Below are 23,592 nucleotides of genomic sequence, written 5' to 3'. Positions count from 1 at the left end.
AAAAACATCTCATTACATCAAAACTGGTATATGAGATGTAACCTCACTAAAAGTCTCACTAAGCACAAAAAAAAATTGGACACCATACATGGGAGGGAGGAAGCCAGGACCAGATCAAACAGAAACTGCTTGCATTAAGACCTGTAGCCACCTTGGTGATGTAGCTGAACACAAAGAAAAATCAAAGCATGAGTATTGGGGTTTATAGATAAGTGTGCAAAAAGCTTATTTGTTCTAAGGCAAGGAAGCAATGTAAACCATTATTGTAACTATACACTTATAAATCACAATTTTAAACAAAAGGACAGAAAAACAGGCAGAAGTATCAAATTAAAGAATAGGATAGAGTTTTTAAGTCATAACAGAAGACTTGACAATCCTTACCAAAGGGGTGAAGATGTACAGAAATTTTCCTTTATGAAGGTCATTTGTGGAAGGAGTGAGTTTTTCGTTTCTGAAGGAAATTTTGGCAGAAAGTATAGAATAAGAGAAGGAATAGCAAAAGCACAAAGGTCACAGAAGGAAGCTAGAGTCTAGTAAGATGTTCAGTTAAAGGGTTGGGGATATAACTCAGTTGGTAGAGTGCTGGCCTCACATTCACAAGGCCCTGGGTTTAAGCCCCAGTACCCAAAAGAAGTTCAGTTACAAATGTTTATTGTGTTTATCATGATGTCATTTAGAACTATTATTAGTATTATTATTTAAATCAGGAATTGAACCCACAGGTGCTAAACTACTGAGCCAAACCCCAGCTCTTTCTTTCTTTTTTCTTTCTTTCTTTTTTTTTTTGAGACTTAATCTTGCAGAATTTCTGAGACTGGCTTTGAGCTTGCAATTCTCATGCCTTAGTCTCTACAGCCAACCAAGATTACAGGCATTCACCACCATGCCCAGGTTGGAATTTTTTAAAGTTATTTTATTTTTATATGTCAGGACTTCATCTGACAATGATTGTATTTTCTTTTGCTAATGTTTTGAATAGAATCTGTACCTTATACCACAAATAACCAAAAAACTCACTCTTTATGTAAATATGATATTGTCTTAGCATGAGTGGAATGACTCTACAGTTCTTTAAGTGACTCCCTAAGTATCATCAAGCATAATGTCAAATCTTTGATATTGTTCCATAAGAAATTTGGAAAAGAATGTGCCACATTTAATGTATATTCTAATAAAATTAAAGAGCCTTGAAAAATATGTCCCAGATACTTGTGCTTTAATCCATTATGAGTAATGTTTTAGACTGTATAGTTGAGAAAATAAATGTTGTTTAGAACCCCACATCTCAGTGATTTATTTAATCAATGTTTATTTCCCACTCTAAAAGGTCTAAAGTGAACAAAATCTAATGGTCAGGCAGGTATACTGTGTGACTTACATCTGAGATAGTTTTCAGAACTCTGGGGTTCCTGCATTTCATGGGTTTTAAGAATCATTTTTCCTCTACAATTTGTTAGTATCACAAGAGTACGTGTTTCCATCAAAAATATCAACATTAGTCTCCCAGACTTTAGAAATCTTCACTTTGTGATGGTGTGCTTTGGGAGAGGCATTAGCTTTCAGAATCAGTTTCAGCCTTCAGCACACTTGTTCGTGCTACTTGCCATCTTGAAGTATTTTTTCCAGCAAAAAGTATGCTTAGAGAGTTATTTTGTGTATGGAGACAAACTTGAATTTTTATTTAACTTGCCTCTTGTCTGATTCATGTCTCTTAACCAGTGATGAATTTCTATTAATCATTTTACATGAATAATAAATGTAAAGGCATATTTAATAGAATAAAATTATAAGTAAAAAGACAATGAGCCATTTTGCCTTCATTAGGATTGCCAAATGAGAAAGAAATTTAATGTATTTTAAATATTTGTAATTTAAAATTATTGTACTTAAAATATTATAGCAATACCTTTAAAACTGTTTCTTTATCTTAAAATATATGATTGAAACTTTATAACTTAAAGATTATTTTTTTAAACCTGAACTCAATGAATCACATCTCACCAAGTGCAAAACTCAAAAATGAAGGCAGAGAACTTGTATATTAAGAACAAGATTAATTTTTTTTAAAAAAAATAGATGGCTATTTTAAAATCTGAAAGATAATGTTGAAAAGATCCTTCAGAATAAAAACAGAAGATTAGACAAGGAGATTAAATTTTCCTAACATGATTCTAAAATGAGAGAAATGAGATATGGAAAAGGGGAGACAGAACATGAAAAAATAAAATTCCCTACTGCTGAGTGGGAATGTGAATCTTGAAAGAGTTTTAAGTCTTTCCACAAAGTAAAAAGTGATCATGAATAAAGGTGCCAAACCCACAGTTGTCCCTGTGTTACCACCAGTCTCTCTGTCTAAAGACACAGGAGAAGTTGTTTCATGTTTTTTCAGATAAGATTTAAAACTAAACATACAAGCCAGTCAACCTTTCCTTAAACTATGAGCTAAACATAAAGACCATGGTGTCAATACAGACTTTATATCCTGTGATATTACTGTGTCTGTGTTTTAAACAATTTCATCTGTTGCTTTATGAATTTTTAAAAATGACTGAATTCTGTAATGGAGTCCTTTGTAAATTACCTGATAAATGTTGAATAAGAAAAAGTTATCTACCATATCTAGGAAGGCATTAAAATTAATTAATCTATAGAACTAGAAGTAAAAGTGTCCCAGAAATGAATGTAAATTTGCTAGTTTACATTTAACTTCTGGATTCTTACCATGTATCCATTAAATTATAAGATTTGAAGAAAAATATTTTAAGACAGTTTGTACTAGTTATTTGTCTTGGCTAAGGGAAGTCAGACCTCTTAAGACCAACTCCATTCCTCTTTGATATACCCCTAAATGCTGTGTGGTCCTGCACTGGCTTTGGCCTTGTTTTTCAGTTCCTACTCTTCTGTAGCACTTTTTGTTCTGACATTATTTAAATAGTGCTCTCATTCTGGGTGGTTCTACACATTCTGTATTATCAGTAACAAGCACAGGGTAATCATTAATTATTGAAGAAATACGAAGGCAAATTACTTCTAAAAAATAGATAAAGAGAGCTAATTATTTTCTTTAACTTTTTTAAGACCTAAATATAATTACTCAAAAACTTGTTCTTCATTTTTTTTTTGATGTCACACTGGAAAGACATGAGAGAGACACATGGACAGACACAGGGGATGTATAAAATTTTCTGAGGTTAAACCTTGTTGTGCACACCCATTTCTCATGTATTTGCTTAAAATTCTGACTTCTTTTCTCTAATATATAAAATCATTAAGATTTGGTAAATTAGAATGCTTATTAGTTTTGACTTTACATCAAAATTGATTGATATTTTCTTGCCACGCATTTATTTATTGCATGATCCTCAGATTTTTGAGGCTTACTTAATATTCTCATCATCTTTCTCTTATGCTTGCATTACTCAGAGACAGAATTGCTGTATTCTTTCATATGTATTTCTTAAGAGCAAAAACTTCAGAGTATTTGTTTTGGTATCAAAGGTATTTTAAATTAATCTCATGGTAAAACAACTCTAAATACTCCTTTCTATGTTTTACATTTTCAAATTGAGGTTTTTTCAGAGCATATTTTACTGAATATTTGTGTTTCACAATAACAGACTCAGAAATTTCAGTCACTAAAAGCGATTTATTTACTGTTATACGTGCAATTTGGATTTTTAATTTTGTGCAGCTACAATCATATTTGATAATAATAGTTATGATGCTTTCATGAACAAAAGTATATTACAAAAATAGATGTATTTCACTATACCTTAATAAAAATGGACATATATATGTATCATTATTTAAATGTTTATTTTCACCTCTGGGTATATTTTACCAATATTATTATAAAATAAATCATATAGCATTTATTAATTTATGTTTATTTGGTTGTACCATATTTATTTATTATGTTATTGTTGTATACATATTACTGGTTAACACATTCTTTTTTTTAAAGAGAGAGAGAGAGAATTTTAATATTTATTTTTTAGTTTTCAGCAGACACACATCTTTGTTTGTATGCGGTGCTGAGGTTCGAACCTGGGCTGCATGCATGCCAGACAAGTGTGCTACTGCTTGAGCCACATCCCCATCCCCAGGTTAATACATTCGTAAAAAGAAAATGCTATTTGATAACCATAGTAATGGAATATTAAAGAGCTCATTAAACTACTCTTTTAATACATATTTTCTTTTATCTTTCTAAAACCTTCTAAAATGTGTAAATGTATAAATATACACATTAAGGAATAAGAGATCCTATGGCAATAAGTAATATATCAAAGAATCAAAACCTGATAAATTCAGTGCTAGAATTAACAGTTTTCCTGAATTGCAGGTCAACGATGTCTCTAATGCAGATAGTAAGCAAAACATTAAAATAACTAAATAACTGTAATTGAAATGATTCAGCAAACTATTTGGCATGACCATATATGGCCTCAATTTTAATCAAATATATATTAGATTTATTTATAATATTTAGGTTAATTTATTCCTTTATTTCCTCTATCTCTTCTTTGAGAAATGACCTCTAGTAAACAGCCTCATTTGGCCTCAGGATATGTGTACAGTAAGAAAAAAAAGTCTCAAGAGTTCTATTATATTCATAATATATTCACATATTCCCAAGGCCTTTCACATACTAGTCAGTCACACACAGCAAGCAATTTGAAAGTTCATGAAGTTTTGCAATATAACATTGTTATCCTTCCAAGCCCTTTCTAAGAATTCTGTGTGATTTATTGAAAACATCAAGGAAAATGAATATGTCTTTTTTACCCCAGAACTTGAAATGACACTGGACTCAAGAGATCAAGTTTATGAAGACAGGAGTTATGTGTTATGGCTTCTGTTTATCTGCAGAAGAGCTGTCAAGGTGAAAGGGGTTGTGTGAGAATGGCTTTAGGCCTGAACCTAAGCAACTCCTGTAATGCCAGATTCATGAGACCCCAATAGACCTCCAGGAGCTGAATATGATGTAGTCAGACAAGAGTGTTTATTGTAAGCTCAAGCCTGGACTCACAACCATTTCAGATTTAGTGGTCCCAAAGAGTGAGTCTTGACCCTTAATTCATTGAGGATTAATAGATTTTGTGGGATATTGTATGCATCACAACATCACACAGCCAATCATTTCACATCACAGAAAAGTCAAACAACAACTCTTAACATTGATTAGCACATTCATTGGCAGAAACAAGTTGTGTAAGGGTGATTGGTTAGTTCAAGTTGTGGATACTTTTGAACCGATTGGTTTAGGCCATGAGAGGTTGCAAGAGTGTATATGATAAACTTGCCTAATCATGTTACCAATCAACAAAAGTACTGGGAAGGTCAACTGGTGTTTCAGGTATTTTCTGTGTCTCATGTTTTTTGTGGTAGCTAGGGGGTTGCTGTGGGTCCTAACCTAGTTTAACTGTGTCAGGATCACTTGGCATGGAAGATCTCTCCAGTTATTTACAGACAAACAACTCAGCAGGGTTAGTATATACCTAGGAGCACTCTGAGTTTTTCCATGGACAAGGGTAACTCCTCCTTTTGGACAGGCTTTGCTCTGAAGTGGCTGGTTTCTCAAAAATGGAGTCACATCAGTTTCTCACTCCATTTAAAAAACTCCATTTTGAAACCTGAGGTCATTAATAGAGGTCACTTTTCACCAGGCACACCCACAGAGCCCTCTAATATGGCCTCAGACAAATTACTTGCCCTCACCCTGATAAGCTGAATAAAGCCTCTGGCAGGCTTTCCTCTCCTGATAAGAGTGAAAGGTGAGAATATCAGGATGGAGACCACCAGACCAGATATTTCTGACCTCAGGGTAAATGAGAATTCTGGTGGCACCTGGTAATTACAAGGTGTGGTAAAAAATAAAAAATAAAAACAAAATTTAGTATAAAAAATAGAGCTAAAAACAGGGATTTAGCCAGCCTAAACGAGTATGTACTCCAGCTGGAGAGCCTGATGAGGACCTACACTGACATCCCATCACTTGCCATCATTTTCCTATTCTCTGTGTGATCCTCACTGCTCTCAAACTCTACCACCTTGTCTGGACCTTTGTGTGAGCTGCAACTTCTCCCTGTGACCCTCTCCTCAACTGGTCATCTATTCCCCACCAGAAAAAGCCTGTTTTGCTTTAGGACCTGATCACTGCTGTTGAGTGAGTGTGAATCTGCAGGACATAAAGCCTAAGGCTTGAGAGTTTTGAACTTAGCATTCAGAGGAAATGTCTGTCACTAGCCTGTCATGATTAAATCTGTTTTGCAATGTTCAGAATTAATCTAATATTGTTTTCTGGGAATTAATTAATCTAGAATTGCTTGGTGTTATTTGATTATCTCCACTGCAGGGCCGATCATTAAGGATTGTTGTTTTCTTCATTAGGAACCTATAGAGTAAAGTTGTATTAAGAATTTGAGTGAATAAAGAATTGAAAGGGGCAGAAATGCATGGACATTCTTTATTTCTCCCCTTGACTGCAATGCCACAAGTTTGCTCCCTGGCAAAATGTTGTTATTATTTTTAAAGTATTAAATTAAGGAATTCTTATCACTAAAGATTATTATTATCTTCAATTCTAAATGTTGACTTTACTTTTGGCATTATCTCTGTCCTTTGACTGTTATTGTTATGGCAATTTACTGGTAATGAGGCCTTGCTTTCCCAATGCTGAAGTATAACACCAGAGAAGCACATCAAGGCAAGTTTAGAGTGGAAAGTTGAAGCTTTATTAAAGGACAGCAGAAAAGACTTCTCCCTGGAGGAAGAGGGGGACCCAATGAAGTGGTACCCCCTTTCTCCACAGAAAAGTCCACTTCACCATGGCTGATTTGTTGACTGTCAGCCAAAGAGTCTCTGCAAAAGGGTTCAATGTAGATAAACTTTCTATTTTTGTGTTGCCCTGTTTACTTGGCCACTGGCCAAGGTGCTGGACACCCCCTTACTATTTTCACAAATATATCCAGTATAGTACTTTGAAGAAATTGCAAACAAGGCCTCTGGCCTTGAGCTGGGCTTCACAGAGATGTCTACATTTTTAAGATAATTACAAATTGGCTCCATGGTAACAGCTAGCAGAGGGAAGAAGAAAGGGAAGAAGAAGTTCTCCTCTTTTCAAGTGTTGTCATTGAAGTGTTAACTTGCCCAGAACAGTGTAAGAAAAAGCTGCTTTTATGTGAACTTCTGCAGAATGAAAACTTCTGAGCCCCTCTACTTACATGCTGGGTATAAAACTCTGAAACTCCCTGAACTTGGAGGGATTGATTGATAACAGCAAAAGCTGTGCTTTCTGAACCTGGATGCAGCCAAATGAAACTGTTTCTTTCTATCTTCAGTGCCTTGCTTCATTTGTCCCTACAACAAACTGGGACACAGCACTGGAAGGACTACTGTCACATGTGATGAGTCAGGTTTTGCAAGAGAAAACACCAACTGGGCTGCTATCCCATACATCTTTCCTACTTAGAGTAGCAATCTGACTCTGATTATCACCCCCAAACCTCTCCCCACAACAAGAGGCCTTTACATATAAGGGTCTGCTGACTGTCCCATGTCAGTCACATGTTATTTGGAAGCCAATGACAGATCCACATGGCTCCACCACAGATGTTTTATCAGACACCTGCACTCCACTGCTCCAAGTCCAGTTCCCAGGAGGCTCCAACTCAAGTGCATCTCTGTTCTACACCATTTTTATGAATTCCAGTCAATAAAGAAACTATCTGGTTCAGTCATGATGAGCAACAGGAGATCGGATGGATCTCCAGTTCAGAAATTCCTGGTCATGAGAATTTCAAATATTTCACTGTATTGGTCTAGACATCATTCAAGGATGAAGTAGGTGGCACTGTGGGTCTCAATTTTTCAGGAACCATTAGGGGTGAGAAAACTCCATTCAAAGAATAATATATATGACAGAAAGAGAGAGAGAGAGACAGAGAGAGAGAGAGAGAGAGAGAGAGAGAGAGAGAAATATATATATTAAATACATGTAAAAGGAGCAATAGATATGCAAATTCAAATTCTTAATGGAACATATATCATTCAAAGATCACAAAAATATTTATTTGACTTTACATAGGGTTATGTATAAACTTGTTCAAATATGGAGCTCACCATTGGTTGAACTTTCAGTTCCCCTGGGGTTTGGTGGAAGTGATCTGTTCATGGAATTTGTATTTGCCAAAGTCAGAATACTCACATGAATGTACCTGTGATAGCAGGAAGGGCAATCTATATGTATATAACAATACATGTTCTTACCCAACCTACAGAGAAAGGGAATCCATAAGTTATATATTTGTTAAATTTGACGATACATGGAGAAGCATTAGAATGAAAATGTGACAAGTGATATAACACATTCCTTTGATAAAGCAAAAGGAAAATCAAAATACACAATTCCTCCTATGAACTTTCTGCATTTCTCTATTTTAGGTTTGCTTTTATGCATATGTTAGGATTAGTACTCAGAGTCTAGTAGGGTATGGGTTAGGGTCAGAGATTCAATACTTCAAAGAGAAAATATTAAAATCAATCCAATGTGTATATGAACATGTGCTACACAAGATCACCTCCCACTGTCATCCAGAAAAATGCCTTGACATTACCATCACCCCAAGTTATACACAATTAGAGGGAGAAGAAGAAGAATATCTGTGAATACATACTGGAATGGAAAATGCTCAGCAGTTCACAACCTTGTAGGTGGCAGAGGAGATTACAGTGACTGAGCCTTTAATCTCTAATACTCTTGGTTGTGCCCTTCCAAAACCTGATCTCAGGTAGTATTTTACTGAGTCTCTGGAAACAAAGAATTGAGAAACAGAATGCATTAGTGGAAAGCTTTCCAGCACTCATCCTGGTGAATATATAAATAGACTGCTGCTTGCTTTGCAGATGGGAAAGACCTACTATGTTCCTAAGTTCCTGTATTTTTCCTGAATTTTGGCCACTCTCCAGAATGGGCTTGTGGTTTTGTGTCCAAGATATGTACCAGCTCCAAGCTCTGTGAAATTGCCATTTCCTGGATTGTTGAAAGGAATTTCAAGCATCTTAGAAAACTCAGAAATCAGTGTGACCGGTAAGGGTCTCAGTGTAGAAACCCTGCTTGGCTAGATAGCAACTCAAGTAGCATCATCAGGAGCTGTCAGTGCCATAGTGTACATCTTGTGCAGAAGTCTGTCCCCCAGCTGTGTTCTTACCTATTGTTCAATTCCCCTGCAAGTAAGGAAGGTCTTTGCCTCAGGCCACACCTTTGTGAAGCCTCAAGAAAACAGTTTCAAAATGGAAATTAAGGGGCCTCACCTGTGGTTTTTTGGTAAAGTGCTTTGTGAAGGGATGTGTCTGAATCAACCTCTTGGCACTGGGTGAGGCTGTGGCTTAGATTCTCAGCACCCCATGAAACTAAATAAAGATCCTATATGTCCATCCAAAACTAAAATTACAGAAAAGAACAGTAATTTTGGATTAAGTCTTTCACCTCTTTCTGGTAAGGCTCCTGACCTCCATTTAGTTTGAAAAGGGATTTATTCATCAAATGAGGTGTTCCAAGCCCTGAAGTAGCTAGCATATAAGTGGTTGTGTTTTCTGCCTTGGACTTTGAATAGCTGGGATAACAGGTATACACCATATCATTACACATAAAGAATCTACCCCCAGCAGTCAGTAGGCTTCTAATTTGAGAAGTAGGGCAGTATTAAACAAATTCTTCTACTTAATCTCATCTAAAATTAGTCAAGTTCCCAATGAAGCTACAGAAACAAAATTTCTATCAATATTCTCTATTGATAGAAATTTTTATTTGCCAAACTCAGTTGTAGTCATATCCTATGGAGTGATAGTCATATTCTATCACTAACTTTAGCATCCCAGATCTGGTCTCTTTATTTGTCAAAGCCAGCTCCCCAGTTCCTTCTCTGCCTCAAGGCGTCCCATTCCCATGGGTGAGCCCACTGCCCCTTATTTAAGGCAGTGTACTCTCACTTCAGTAACTCCTCATGCTCTGTCTAGTGAGTGTCTCCTTCAATTATCTGTTCACAAAAAGAACCTTGAACTACAAACCTTGTCATTGCATCCATCTTGCAAGAAAATCTTTCATGATTAGAAGTTGAAAACAACTAGAAATAGAAGAAAGAAAAACAGCTGGATGATATAGTGTATACCTGTGATCCCAGCTATTCAAAGTCCAAGTCAGAAAACACATAAGTTCTAAACCACCCTGAACCCCTTGACCAGATTCTGTCTCAACATTTTTAAAAGGGTCAGGATTTAATTCTGTTGCTGGGAGTATGCATGTCTAGTATATGTGAGACCATGAATGCAATTCTTGATACTGAAAAAAATGAAAAATGCAAACAACAACAAAATAAAGATCACACATGAGAAATTACCTTCTAATACATTAACTAATCAAAAAAACAAAATATTTTCTTCCCAAAATGGAAAGAAGACAATTTTACATGCTTTCACTTGTTCTTTTTAACATATTAGAAATCCTGGTCAGATCAATCTTAAAGAAGTACAGGCAGAGGGCATGCCAAATGGAAAGGTAGAATTATGAAAACCTCTGTTTATCAGTGAGATAAAGTTATATCTGGAGAATCTCAAGATTCCAAGAAAATAATCACCACAATGAATAAATTCAGCAAAGGTGCCAATACAAAAACCCCACACACACAAACTGTGTTTCTATACACTAATAATAAATATTTATATATATGAAAAGAAAATCAAGAAAACAATTTCATCTGACAAGTAAAATAAAATGTAATACTACACCCAATGTATTACTACCCAATCAAGTAGATCAAACGTGAAGACTTTAAAACAAGCAATGAAACTTAGAATAACAACAAAAAGTGAAAGATATCAAATGATCATGGGCAGGAACACTTAAACTTGTTAACATATCAACACTATCCAAAGAAATCTACAGTTTCTGTTCCATCCCTAAAAAAATTCCAAACTTCTTTTTTTCATGAATACCATTTTTATTTCATGTTTTTTTTTACTCATATTCGTTTTACATGAGAGTAGAGAATATTTTGATTTATTCATAAAAACATGGAATGGATCTTATCCTAATTAAGATCCCAGTCTTGTTGTACGTGATGCAGAAATTATTCATTGCAAAAATTTAAAATTCCATCCTAAAATGATAGGGAATTTGAAAACAACCAACTTCAGGAACATTTTGAACAAGAACAAAATTGGTGGTCTAACCTGTCATAATTTCAAGACTCCATGCTATAAATTTACCAGTCATACAAATACAAAATATAGAAATGTTGATTAATAAAACAGGGTAAGAAATTCAGAAATGAAAGAAAATAAGTTCTCAAGTGATTTCTGTCAATAGCATTCCACGGAAATTGACAGTATTTTCCACAAATACTGTTGAGAAGACTGAAATGATAGCAACACATGAAACAAGGAAGTTGGGCCCTTATCTGACACCATGGACTTAAATTAACTCAACATAAATAGGGGACCTAAATGTAAGATCTGAAATATAAAACTCATAACACACAATAGAAACAGCCCATGACAAGGGATTTTGACAGAGACTTTTTGAACAGCACATCAAAAGCACAGGCACCAAAAGGAAGAAACAAACTGAACTACATCAACCCGAAAACTTTGATTCATCAATGGACACATTCATTAGTGAAAAGATGACTCACTAAATGCAAGAAAGCATTTGAAAATTATATTTGTGATTAGAATTTAAGATCTATGATATAAAGAGCCCTTATACCTCAATAAGAAGAAAACAGCAAATCAATATTAAAATGGGAAAAGGACTTGCACAGATATTTCTCCAAAGAAGATATGCAAATGGCTGAGAAGCACATGGGAAGATGTTCAATATCAATACTAAGTGGAGAAATCAAAATCAAAATCAAAATCAAAATGAGATCCAGCTTCAAACACAAGATGAAACAGAAACAGAAAACAGAAAAATCCCTGATCGGCTCCCATTCTCCAGTCCAGGAACAAAGAGGCACATCCACCCACCACCACAACTAAAACAGAAAACACCAGTGCTGCTGAGAATGTGATGGAGCCAGAACCCTAGTGGGTTAGAATGCAAAGTAGTGCAGGCTCTATGCGAAACTGATTGGTGGTTCCCCAAATTATCAAAAGGATCATTCAAATGACCATTCAATTCTACTTCTTTTGAAGAGATATTTATATGCTTGTAATTACTACAGGGTTATTTATTATACTCAAGGGTACATTGAGGAAGAATATTTTTATTTTTAGCTGTGCATTATAGTTATACAAAAGCATGGAATATAGTTTGTTCCAATTCTGTCTCGAGAACTTGCCCTTTCCCTCCCTTCCTCCCTGACCCAGTTTCCTTTCTTCTTCTATACTGGTCTTCCATCCATGTATTTATAATTTTCTTAACTAGTGCTTTACAGATATACATAAAGATAAAACTCACTGTGGTCTCTTCATATATGTATATAGGATAGTATGGTCAATTTCATTCTACAATTTTGCCCTTTTCCTATCCCAAGGAAAAATTTGTTTTTTACATGTAGCACATGATGAAGTATTACTTGGTCTAAAAAACAAAGAAAATCCTGACCGATAGTAGAGTAGGGATGGACCTTGAGAATACATACTGTATGATTTTACTTATATGAAGTACAGTATACAGAATAATTAAAATAATACAGAAAGGAGAATGGTGACTTCTTGGAGCATGAGGGAAATTGATGATTACTGTCTAACAAATGAGCTTCAATTTTGCAAAATGAGAAAAGTTTTGTGGCTGCATGCTGGTTTCCAAAAATGGAAAAAATAAGTGTAATGAATACCACTGATGTGCTTTCCCAAATAGCTGACATGGCAAAACTTTGCTGTGAATATTTGAAAATGTATATAAAATTAAACTCATTCGGCTTATTTCCACACAAACAAAAACCAAGTAAATTCTCCACTAGTAGAAACTTATTAAAAGGAAGTTCTCTATGAGTAGAAATGTGAAAGGATCATTCAGGTTGAAAGGATGAATCACTCACTTGGTCATGCAAAGAAAAAAAGAATACAATGAGGGTAGCTCCACAGGAAAATTTAAAATAAGTATTATTGTACAATCAATTCTTAACTCCTCTCCTAATCTGACTGAGGTGCAGTGGTGTAATAATTATAGAGCTTGTGATGTTGCCAGAGATGCACACCATGAGGCCAGTCATGTGCACATATGGGCCTAGGACACCACCAAGCTGGGAGGGCCAGTGGAGACAGGGTCTCTGTCTTTGTCTTGGCAGAGGGAAAAATGCAAGGGAGGATGCAACATGTGGGCAAACAAACAACTCTCTCAACAATTGTCCTTGAATCTGTGAAACTCCTGGCAGTTTTCTTCCAGAGTCAGTCCCTTTGAATCACAATGGCCATACCTTACATCTTGGAGAAAAAGGTCCCCCCACCACTCCTGAGGGACCATCCCTGATCAGCTCCCATCCACCAGCCCAGGATCCAAGAGGCACATCCACTCACCACCACAAGTAATGTAGACAGATGTCAGATAAGAATGAGAACGCAGAAATCACTGTTGGAGCTTCAGATCAACAGGAACAAGCATTAGTGCTCTTGGGAAAGGCTTGCCATAACCAATGTGTTTCTGCCATCCCTTACGGCCACAGATGCACACATGCCACCCAGCCACAGAGACCTGTGAACACCTCTTGCTGAGGCACATACATGAAAAGATGCACACTCATTAAAACCCCTTCCACCACAGATATCATTAAAACAACTCACATTTAGAAACAGGTGCATGACCCACAACTCACTGCCATCCCAACAAAAACTCAGATGCATAAATCACCTTTATCCCTGCTTTCCCCGAATACACACACCACCACTTCCTTTCAAAAAAACTATACTCATACCCACAAATACACCTGCCTGTTATCACCCAGGTACTGACGGACATGCAATTATAATGTATACTTTTCCAATGCAGGCTTATACATTCCTATATACTCTACACTTCCTGAAGGCATGCACATGATATAACCAAACACTGAGTATTCATGCACCCAGAAATACAACATACAACCCCCCTACACACACACACACACACACACACACACACACACACACACACAATAAACCCTATTTGTTACCAGAAGTCACATAAACAAAACCCTAAGTACTCTGGAAAATCTCACAGACTTGATCCTCTCATCAGAAATACAATATACATAAAAATCTCTTTGAACTTCCCCAAGATTGAGTGGAACCAGAAATACCCTGATTACAAAAATGTAACATTCTTAACCCTAAATGACACAGGTACAACCACCCACATACACACATAAACATGAGTCCTTATTCCCAGAATCACTTGATACGCAAACACCAACTCCAAAAAACACATAAATTTTCCCAACCCTCTCCAAATGTACACAACAATGATGTCACCTAGAATCTACTCATTGTCATTTCCCAAATACATACATAACACATGTGTGGCCTTAATACACATATTTTACCCTGCACTCTAATCTCACACCCTTCCCTAAATAAAAAATTAAATTAAATTAAAAAATCAATATTTTGTGAATATCAAAAAGTATTCACCAAAATACTCCATTCAAACACTCTTCTTAATAATTATTCACAAGTCCCACCATGACATAATAACCCATATACACTGTCAGTACCCAATCCTCCAAACTTGTATTCCCATATAAATATAACTTCTATATTATCTCAGTGGAAACACACACTACCCATCTACTGTTTGAGAATGAATACTCAGCCATCACACTTCCTAAATACATTCACAGTCCTAGATTATACAAGTCTGGGAACACACGTGTCCATCTGAATCTACAAATCCACAGTACTCCCAAAGACCCAAAGTACATGCAGTCAGTCTCTCACTATTAAAGGGCACAGAACTCACTATTAATATACAAAACTGCTCATTCTTTCTGATATACTCAGTTAACAGCACACAACACTGTGGAGCTCTGAAAATCCTCAATAGCATAAACTTCCTATCTTCCAGCTGTCTGAGTGTAAACCCAGAGTTCCTCATGCCCAAATTAAAACAAATGCACAGCAAAACCCAAACAATTCCAATCAAAAACCTTACTTACAAACTCTCACACATATTCCAGTCGCCTCCATGAAACACTTAAAATAGACATGAAGTAGGACTGAAGAGGCTGGATACCACAGGAATTTTCAGAAAGCAGGTTTATTGGCTGTTGCCAACCAGTCCAGAGTGTGGCTCATGCCTGAAACATTCTAGGGACAGATAATTTCAAAATATTTTGAATTTATGTCCCATGGGGGAAAAGGGCTTGAAGATTCACTTGACAAGTGTTTTTCATTCCATTCTCTAGGCCAGACAGAGGTTTCACACGTATTTACCAAAAAAAAAAAAAAAAAAAAAAAATTGGCATTTACAAGAAATAGGAAGCTACCAACCACAGTAATCTTTGCATACTTGCTGCTGATCTGACAAGAGAAGAAGCTTAATTATGGCAAGGGTCTTTTGGTTGAGAGTATCTGGTGTGCTTCAGATACACATATCTTCAGACCACACATCAATCAGTATCACCCAAAAAGCAATCACACAAACACTCCCTAAGTAACTGAATGGAGCAAACAAATTACTTATTAACATGACAACAATTTGTATTCTCAAAAGAAAACATTTACAATCACCTCTATGTTGCAAACATGCACATACACAGAATGCCTCAGAATATGAAGTTCAACAACAAATCTCAGATGTACAGACACTGCTAACTCCTCCTACATACTCATAAAAGACACCCCTCCATTCCCAAGAATAACATGATCATCTCAAAGCCCTAAACAAGAAAATACACAGCAGTCCACTTGAGACATTATCAACAGAATCTATACACATCTATGTGCCACATATACATAATTCCAAACACCCCAACATACCCCATGATTCCATTCTCTCCAAATCTCTTAACACCAAAGATTATGTCCCTAAATTCTGACCTAGACATCATGAACATACACATACATTCTAAAATCTGAAAATGCACAGATCCAACACATAATAGTAAGACAACATCCTAACTCCTCTCAAATGCATTCACAATAGTCCACAATGCAAACAACACCTACAGATGCACCACTAAAACCCTAAACACATGTCCTGCCAGAAAGGTACTCAGCCAACAATAACCAAAGAAATCACTCAGAAAATATTTACACACGACAACCAAACAGTCCCACAGAGGAGAAATTATTGTGTCTTGTTTCATATGCTTTCCATACTTATACACATGAAACACATGAAAGCACAAAGTCCTGGTGCTAGAGGGACAAGTTCTTGTGTTCTCTCTCTCTCTGTCTCTCTCTCTCTCTCTCTCTCTCTCTCTCTCTCTTTCTGTCACACACACACACACACACACACACACACACACACACACACAAACAAACACGCACACACATATACAGAACATTACATACATAATCTGAACACTGAAACACCCAGTTCAAGGATTTATCTTGTGGGCCCTGCACACAGAGGTAGAGGGGTGAAGATGCAGATTTCAGGCACATACCTTGCTGTTGAAAATGTAAGAAAATATAAAATTGCAATGGAGAGATCACATTCTCTCCTATAAAACTGAAAGGTACTTGCCAGCCACTCAATAACTCTTCAATATAGAGAAAACTCTTCAAATAATAAGAGAGTACTCTCAGATAATGCTTCTGGAGATGAAGGTACTCTGGGACATTTAAGGGGTTTCTAAAAGAGAGAATCACCCCAAATAGATTCTTTTGAGTATCTACCATCAGCCCAGATGGATGTCTTCTAGCTAGAGAGCAAGACCATTGTGCAATGTGTGTTCCAATGCCAGGGCTAGGCTTGTTCACCTGGGCTCCCCCCTAAGCCACATCAGCTCCAATTTCTGAATGGGGTCTGCAGTGTTCTCACACAAGAGACCTTTGGCATCATTACATGCCCAAATTCTAACCTGAAGATATTACTGGCATGTTTGTTGGTCAAAAAATTAGTGAGTAAATTGTCAGCTTTTCTGTGTTACCTTCAGACAGAAGAGGTGAATCTGGTTAGAGGAAGGTCTGGGGCCTCTTATATTTTGGACAGCAGCTCTCCTAATCACTTTCCAAACCAGTGATAATATACCTGAGATCACCACATTCAAAGGTGCAGAGATTTATTTTGGCTCATGGTTTCAGAGATTAGATTCCATGGTCACTTGGCCCTCTTACCTCTGGACCTGTAGCAAAGCAGAACATCTGGCCAAGAGTGTATGGCATAGGAAAACTGACCACCTCATGGCTGCTGGGAGGCAGAGAGAGACAGAGACAGAAGTGCATTAGGGTCCCAGTACCCCATCAGTGGCACATCCTCAATGAGGTAATTTTCATCAAATGGGCCCCAGTTTCCACAAGCTTCCAACACCTCCCAATAATGACTTCAGCTTGGAACCATATATTTAAGAGTGAGCTTTTGAGGAACACCAAATGTTAATGCTAGAACATCTACCCCTTGTCCCCAAAAGCTCATGTCTGTCTCACAGCAATAAATAATTAGAAAGAAATAAATAAACAAGCATTTGGACTCCAAGAGTCCACAAATATCAACAGTGCATTCTCAATAGTTTTTGCCCAAAGTCTCTTCTGAGACTCAAGGGAACACAGTGACGCTGAACCCTGAATTGAACGTTTTTTTTTTCTGCCATTCTCTTCTTTCTAATTCATGAGTATAGCTTTCTTTTCTCCCTACACCCTCAACCCTATCTTAATGACTAACCATAGAGTCAGTTAAAAGCACGAAAGTCAGTTAAAAGGGCCCTTGCACTGGGCACCTTACTATGTCACAGGAAATGTCCAAATTAAAAGGTATTGGCAGAAGTGTACAGAAGACACTGACTAGGAGGGAAACCAGACACACACACACCTTCAGAATTGCAAGCATATAAAAAATCACATTATCTTAGATTCACAGGTCTGGGATGTGTCAGGGTCCACTGGACCCAGATATAACCCACAGAATCCCACCTTCTTTAAATAACAGTTTTTTAAGAGAGAGAGAGAGAAAGAGAGAGAGAGAGAGAGAGAGAGAGAGAGAGAGAGAGAGAGAGAAAATTTTCTAATATTTATTTATTAGTGTTGGGCAGACAAAACATCTTTATTTTTATGTGGTGCTGAGGATCAAACCTAGCACTGCACACATGCCAGGCGAGTGCGCTACCACTTGAGCCACATCCCCAGCTCCTTAGTGACATCTATTTTTAGTTGTCTATCAATATTTATTGATTTATATATGGTTCTAAGAATTGACCCCTGTGCCTCACACATGCCAGGCAAGCTCTCTACCACTGAGCCATGACTCCAGACCCCTCTGAAGGACAGTCTGTCAACACTAGTAACCTGTGCTTGTGTCCACCTGCCCAAGACTGCGAGAACAATTCCACATTACACACTGTATACACTTTCACTCAGCAGTACTAAGCAAGATGAAACCAGGAGCTAGCCATTCATCTCTGAAATGCTGAATTGTTGCCAATGAAGCCTTTTCCTCTCCCACCTCTCTGCCTCTTCAGTTACTGACTTTCATGAGTGGAAGCAAAGCAGCAGAATCAAACCTTTTGTAGCTGCATTGGCTGCAATCCTCATTAATAATCAAAAAAAAGTTAACACATTTCAAAGATACATCTACGCAGGGGAAACACAACTAACCCCAAAGGGAAGAAGAGGACAGCAGTAAGGAGAAGACTGAAAAAGCACAGCAGGGCACACGTTAAGTCTAGTGCTCCATTAAGTCTAGTGCTCCAGGTGTGAAACTAGGGCACCTGATGGTGTAATATGGGTGCCCTAGAGCTTGAGCATCCTTACCCCTCCAGCTTGGTCTGATGTGGGACCACTCCCTAGAGCTTCTGTGCTCACTGACTTTCACTTACCTGAGCAGGGGTTCATAGGCCTGCCACTGCTAACTTCCACCACAACACTGGCTCCACTCTCATAGTTTGATAAATCACTGTTTTTGGGGTTACTGGGTTGCACTCTGAATGTGATATGCACATCCTGTTCACCAGCGTTTCCTCTGAAGTATGAATGCAAACCTTCACAACCCCTCAACTCTTCACTCTGTAAGCCTGATAACCAGCATCACATGGACAATAACAAGGTCAGCTGAGAATGAGGACAGTAGCCAGACCCACCTAGACCATGGCCTCTGTTAGCCCATATGATGTTAGTTACACAGCAAAATGAATCTGGACATAGGATTCTGAGGCTGCCTTTTGCACGCAGGGCACCCTGATAATCTCTCCACAAGTCATTGAGCCTGCTAAGGGTGGTGTCCTTCCCATTCCTGAGACATCGAAAGGTGGCTTCTGTGTAATGGAACTAATCTCTTTACCAACCACACCATCTTTGGCCCCAACATTACAAAGTTTTCATTTCTGGAAAACCTGCAAGTATTTTAAATCCTTCTACCCTGGCTTTTGCTCCTGATCCCCATGGTATATCAGGCTGAAAGCAGAAAAATATACCCAGGCCATATCTCAAATGCTGTACTGCCTTTAATATTCCCTGCTGGATAAATTAGTCTGTGTTTTAGTTGCCTTTTACATCACTGTGACCAAAAAAATCTAACAACAACAATTAGAGCAGGACAAGTTTATGTAGCTCATAGTTTCAGGTCTCACTCCACTGACCACCAACTGCATAGCTCTGGGGCCATGTTGAGGCAGAACATAGTGGGGGAAGTGTAGGGAGTGGGAAAGCAGCTCAGCATATGGCAATGAAGAAGCAGAGAGAGAACTCTGCTCACCAGGGACAAACTATGAACCCTGGATCCGTTTCCTCCACTTGATCCTCCTCTTTGTCCTCAGCCTGGGCGGGCTTATCTATCTGCCTGTGGTTGACTGGGAAGGCGAGAACAGGCCTATGGTGTGGCTTAACCTTTGTATTAGACCGCCTTGGGCCAGCTTGGGTTGACTCTGTGCCTAAGGCTAATGAACGGAGCTCAGAGTCAAGGCATCTTAATTCTTTTAAAAGTTGGATGTGTTCCCGTCTATGTTGGAGAGACTTGCGCAAGGGAGCCAGGTTAGGCAAGGTAAGTGGAGAAAAAATATCTGATGGGGCAGTTGGCGCCTGAAGGGCCAGAGCACAAAAGGCAGGAGGGATATAGGAGGGAGGTGGATGGGTAAGTCCTATAGGCTGTGGCAGGGTCCTGAGGGTGGCGGGTCTTGTGAATGGTAGTGAGCTGCTTCCTTCTCCAAGGTAGCCTCTTCCCCAGGTGTCAATGTGTCTCTGGGATTTAAAACTGGATAAAGGCGGTTGGTAGCTGTTGGAGCCTTATTCATTAAGGTGGGATTTTGAGTGCATCCAGGAAGGTTCCCAGGGTTCTGGGGAAACTGAGAAGGATCTATGTCTATACTAACTGAAGGGCATGCCTAGGGGGAACGAGAGTAATGAGAGGTCTTTTGCATAGCCTCTTCCCCAATCCTGACAAGTTTTAAGGTACCATTGTCAAAGGGTGAATTTTTAAGAATTTCATTTTGTTCCAGTAAGAAAAGGTGGGAACAGGCACCTTTTCTTGGCCAAAGGATTCATAATAATCTTTTAAACAGTCTCCTACTCTAAGCCATCTTTTACCATCAATGGTGCCTTCAAGGGGAAACCACGGACACAATTCTCCTATGTATGAAAAGAATAATTTTAAGTCCTTTTTCTTAACACGTGCCACTCGTGTCTTGAGGGCCTCCTTGAGGCCTGACAAAAACAAATCATGTGACGAAACTGCTTGTCCCATGGTGGGTCATTCACTGTGCGTCGTCCCCACTTTCCTCCTGGATCTGTTTCTCCGTCGTGTCTTCCAAGGCGATCGCGAGCTCCGCTTGGCCAAGTCTCCCCGGAGGACGGCGTTCCTTCTCAGTCAAAGGCTTGAGCCCCAATTTTTGGGCGCCAAATGTTCTGACCCGCAGGACACATCAACGTATGCGGTGAACCTAGGTGGGGAGGAATGAAGGGACAAGAGACATGAAGGATGACAGCAAGACAGGAGTTCTGATCAAGCTGCAAACTTTTATTTTTCACACAGGGGTATTTATATGCTGGGGATGGGGAAGCTCTCTAAACAGCAATTGCTGGATGTGGGTGGTAAAACTGCCAGCTGCAAGATTTCTGATGATCCTGATAACCACAGGATGTTCCAGGGAGATAGGTAGCTGCAGGATGTCTCCCAGGCAGGATGTCTCCCAGGAGGCTGATCTTGTAAATGTCATTCTATTCTTTGAAGGAGAATTACCTTCTAGCCCCTGACACCATACCTCCCACAAAAAAGAAAATGCATTAACAGAAAAGAGTTCACACTGATCCTTCCTGAATTCCCCACCCCACTCCACCCACAACATCCAAAAATGGCCTTAATAGTCATTGCAGCCACGTTGATGCAGCACCTCCTATGTGCTAGGGACTGCTCTGCATAAATAAACCCCAGGAGACACACCAGTGTCTCCATTTAAGAAAGAAACTGAGGCAAAGAGAGATTTATTAACTTACCAATGATCACACAGCTCAAAAGAGGCCCATAGGGGTTTTAAACCCAGGCCATTTGGTTTTACTCCAGACCCCTCAGACCAAAGATGCAGTAAGTGGGAGGAGAACATCAGACATATGATCCACCTATGGCAGGAGGAGACTTGGGTGAGTGGAGCCTTCTGTGACACAGAGTGTGTCCCCTCTCGGGGGATGCCTCACCTGGTCCTGAGAGGCTCACTCAGCCTGGGGGAGAGAGAGCCCCCTGCAAGCCTTTTGGTTTAAGAGAATGTTCACTTACCTGAGCTGCAATGTCTCCACTGCTCTGAGGAGTTGGGGCCACGTCCTGTCAGAGATCCTTAAAGGTGACCTCATTTTAAGGAAACAAGCCTGTGGCCAATTGTCCGAGATTGACTAAGTCAGGGGCCAGCACAGGCAGCCAGCAGAGGGGACACCATTGAAGAGATGAGCCGGAGCAGGGTCCAGGGGCCTGGAGCACGGCCTGGGCATGGCCCACTGGCTCCCAGCTGACATCCTCCCTGTCCGGGAGATCCTGGAAACTGCCTTCATGGTGATTTTCAGGTGCATGCATGGGAGGCCCTACTTGCTCCAGCTTCAGGGTAGGACAGGGAAGATTTCAGGCCTCATCAGATTATGGGCATGAGCAGGATGGTGGCCAGCAGGGGAAGACATCAAGGGCCTCCATCTCACAGCAGTTTATGCATTGTTTGTTGAGCCACTACCATGCATCATATGGATGTAGCTGGAAAGTGGATTTTTAGCATGTGTAAAGGACCTGAGGCAGCAGTGGGCTTGGTACATTTGAGGCTGTGTGGGGAGTTGAGGATGGCCTGAGCCAGGATGTGCCTGGGGATAGCTGCACCAGATGAGGCAGTTTGGGAACTGATTGACTTCTTTCCCTTGTGCTCCACCTGTCGAACAAGCAAGGCACAGAGATGAAGATCTTTCACATGACAGATGAAGAGTCTGAAGGTCAGAGTGGTAAAGGCATTTTCAGGTCCCGAAGGTTACACATGGTGGAGTTGAAATTCTCACCCAGATCTGCCTCTAGAGCAGTTTATGTGTCCCTTCTAGCATGACTTTCTGACAAGTCCAGATGCACCCAAACTCAACCTCCTGTATCTGGTTTGAAGAGTCTCAGGTACATGAGTCATATAAGGCCTTGATAAGTCCTTCTGCAAAGGAAGTTTCTAATATTTCTTTAACCCAGCACTTGCAACGTTCATTTGAACATAAGATCCTTATAAATGTGACTAGAATGTAGACATTTCAGAAGTGACCTTGGGATACACTGGTCTTGGTAACCCACAGAAGTCTCAAGTGGTCTTCCTGATCTTGGGGAAGAGAATTCTGGGTATATTTTGGAGACTCAATAAGATGGTGAAGGGATGGAGAGAGATTCAAAGGACTAATGGGGGTATTTCAGAGCGGGAAGGGATCCCTAGAAGGACCCTAAGTGGGACTCTCGAGAGATTTCCTCCCTCGCTTCAGAGAACAGTACCAGGGCCCGTGAGGGTAGGATAGGAGTTGGAGACTGTACCTGAGGTGGGCCATCTTGGTCGGGAGTGAGCTCCCCACCACCAGCAGTGTGCAATTAGAAACTGTTGCATTACACTGCTGAAGGTCACTTCCTCTAGGATTCTGGGCTTCGGGGTAAAGAAAGCCACCCCACCTGGGCCATGCTCAGTGCCCCCTTCTCTCCAAAGTGGGCACAAACAAGCCAGACATGGCACATTCATGACATTAGGAAAATCCTTATAAATAAAATAGTTACTATGAAAGCTGATGAGCTCTCCACAGTCCATCTCCTCTCAACAGGAATAATGCCAAGCCCGTGACTCCAGTGTCACCTCCCGCCATCGATTAGAGGAATCCCTCATTTTAAGAAGTATAACAAGAAAAGTGAGTGACAGTCTATTGACATTTTAAAAAGTGTGTGAGCAGTGGGGGCATGACTGGCTGGAGAGACGCAGAGACAGGAGGAGAGAAGAGCCACACCAGTCCCTTCCATCTCCGCTCAACCTGGAG

The sequence above is a fragment of the Callospermophilus lateralis genome, unplaced genomic scaffold (assembly GCF_048772815.1).
Source record: "Callospermophilus lateralis isolate mCalLat2 unplaced genomic scaffold, mCalLat2.hap1 Scaffold_79, whole genome shotgun sequence".
Taxonomy (NCBI): Eukaryota; Metazoa; Chordata; class Mammalia; order Rodentia; family Sciuridae; genus Callospermophilus; species Callospermophilus lateralis.
The sequence above is the reverse complement of the archived record's forward strand: the minus strand, read 5'-3'. Positions refer to the sequence as shown.